Source organism: Lepisosteus platostomus, unplaced genomic scaffold (genome assembly GCF_059453375.1).
Source record: "Lepisosteus platostomus isolate fLepPlt1 unplaced genomic scaffold, fLepPlt1.hap1 Scaffold_187_H1, whole genome shotgun sequence".
Taxonomy (NCBI): Eukaryota; Metazoa; Chordata; class Actinopteri; order Semionotiformes; family Lepisosteidae; genus Lepisosteus; species Lepisosteus platostomus.
In genome coordinates, this window is record NW_028291568.1 from 27,705 (window position 1) to 30,000 (window position 2,296).

The window sequence follows — 2,296 nt, forward strand, 5'->3', positions numbered from 1 at the left end:
AGTCCCTGTACTGACTAGTGTACTGTGATGTGAAGAGGCTCTTCCTGCTCACTAGTCCCTGTACTGACTGATGTACTGTGACGTGATGAGGCCCTTCCTGCTCACTAGTCCCTGTACTGACTGATGTACTGTGACATGATGAGGCCCTTCCTGCTCACTAGTCCCTGTACTGACTGATGTACTGTGATGTGAAGCGGCCCTTCCTGTTCACTAGTCCCTGTACTGACTGGTGTACTGTGATGTGAAGAGGCCCTTCCTGCTCACTAGTCACTGTACTGACTAATGTACTGTGATGTGAAGAGGCCCTTCCTGCTCACTAGTCACTGTACTGACTGGTGTACTGTGATGTGAAGAGGCCCTTCCTGTTCACTAGTCCCTGTACTGACTGCTGTACTGTGATGTGATGAGGCCCTTCCTGCTCACTAGTCCCTGTACTGACTGATGTACTGTGATGTGAAGAGGCCCTTCCTGCTCACTAGTCCCTGTACTGACTGATGTACTGTGACGTGATGAGGCCCTTCCTGCTCACTAGTCCCTGTACTGACTGGTGTACTGTGATGTGAAGAGGCCCTTCCTGCTCACTAGTCCCTGTACTGACTGATGTACTGTGACGTGATGAGGCCCTTCCTGTTCACTAGTCCCTGTACTGACTGGTGTACTGTGATGTGATGAGGCCCTTCCTGCTCACTAGTCCCTGTACTGACTGATGTACTGTGACGTGATGAGGCCCTTCCTGTTCACTAGTCCCTGTACTGACTGGTGTACTGTGATGTGATGAGGCCCTTCCTGCTCACTAGTCCCTGTACTGACTGATGTACTGTGATGTGAAGAGGCCCTTCCTGCTCACTAGTCCCTGTACTGACTGATGTACTGTGACGTGATGAGGCCCTTCCTGTTCACTAGTCCCTGTACTGACTGGTGTACTGTGATGTGATGAGGCCCTTCCTGTTCACTAGTCCCTGTTCTGACTGGTGTACTGTGATGTGATGAGGCCCTTCCTGTTCACTAGTCCCTGTACTGACTGATGTACTGTGATGTGAAGAGGCCCTTCCTGCTCACTAGTCCCTGTACTGACTGATGTACTGTGATATACGAGCGAATAAGTACAGGCTGTGTAGCAGACATTTCACTGCTGTGCCGCACTGGGATGTGAACCCTCAGCCCCCCCCAGAGAGGCAGTCACAGACAACAGCGGGCGTGTGGTTCGAAAGCCTTTATTCGGGACAGAGGGGCTGAGTCTCAGGAAGGCGATCGCTGATGCTCCTCGCAGGGGGACAGTCTCGGGGCGCAGGGGCGCCATCTCGGGGCGCAGGGGGGTCCCAGGGGCACTGTCACCTGTCTGAGGGTCTGGGACAGTCATGTCTCACCCGGGGACACACTCCTCCTGTCTGGAGCCTCTCCTCCATCCTCCTCTCTCTCACTCCTCTCTTCTCTCTCTCCTCTCTCTCTCCTCCATCCTCCTCTCTCTCCTCTCCTCTCTGTTGCCGGGGTCGTTGTCTTGCTCCTTTGCTAGGGCCGCCCGGGTCCGTTGCCAGGGTCATTTTGCTCCGTTGCTAGGGCCGCCCGGGTCCGTTGCCAGGGTCGTTGTCTTGCTCCGTTGCTAGGACCGCCCGGGTCCGATGCCAGGTTTGGCTGTCCGGTTCACACTGCAGAGTCCGAGAGACAGGAGAGGCAGGTCAACACAAGGACCCTGACTCACCTGTCTCACCTGTCTCTCACTCCCCTGTCTCACTGACTCACCTGTCTCACCTGTCTCTCACTCCCCTGTCTCACTGACTCACCTGTCTCACCTGTCTCTCACTCCCCTGTCTCACTGACTCTCCTGTCTCACCTGTCTCTCACTCCCCTGTCTCACTGACTCACCTGTCTCACCTGTCTCTCACTCCCTTGTCTCACAGACTCTCCTGTCTCTCACTCCCCTGTCTCACTGTCTCACCTGTCTCTCACTCTCCTGTCTCATTGACTCATCTGTCTCTCACTCCCTTGTCTCACTGACTCATCTGTCTCACCTGTCTCTCACTCCCCTGTCTCACTGACTCATCTGTCTCTCACTCCCCTGTCTCTCACTCCCTTGTCTCATTGACTCACCTGTCTCACCTGTCTCTCACTCCCTTGTCTCATTGACTCACCTGTCTCACCTGTCTCTCACTCCCCTGTCTCACTGACTCACCTGTCTCACCTGTCTCTCACTCCCCTCTCTCTCTGACCCCCCTGTCTCTCTGACTCACCTGTCTCTCTGACCCACCTGTCTCACTCACTCACCTGTCTCTCTCTTTGCCCCACCTGTCTCTCTGGC

General features: G+C 54.9%; 1 protein-coding gene across 50 annotated transcripts in view; it reads right to left on the reverse strand.

The window, feature by feature from the left end:
- Positions 1-1,198: 1,198 nt before the first annotated feature.
- Positions 1,199-2,296, reverse strand: part of LOC148636253 (nuclear protein 1-like) — a 4,267-nt gene continuing 3,169 nt past the window's right edge. For all 50 annotated transcript variants that reach the window (XR_015932426.1, XR_015932427.1, XR_015932411.1 and 47 more), the window contains one exon: positions 1,199-1,646. The gene's annotated coding sequence lies outside the window, so the exon portion shown is untranslated. The remainder of the gene's footprint in view (positions 1,647-2,296) is intronic.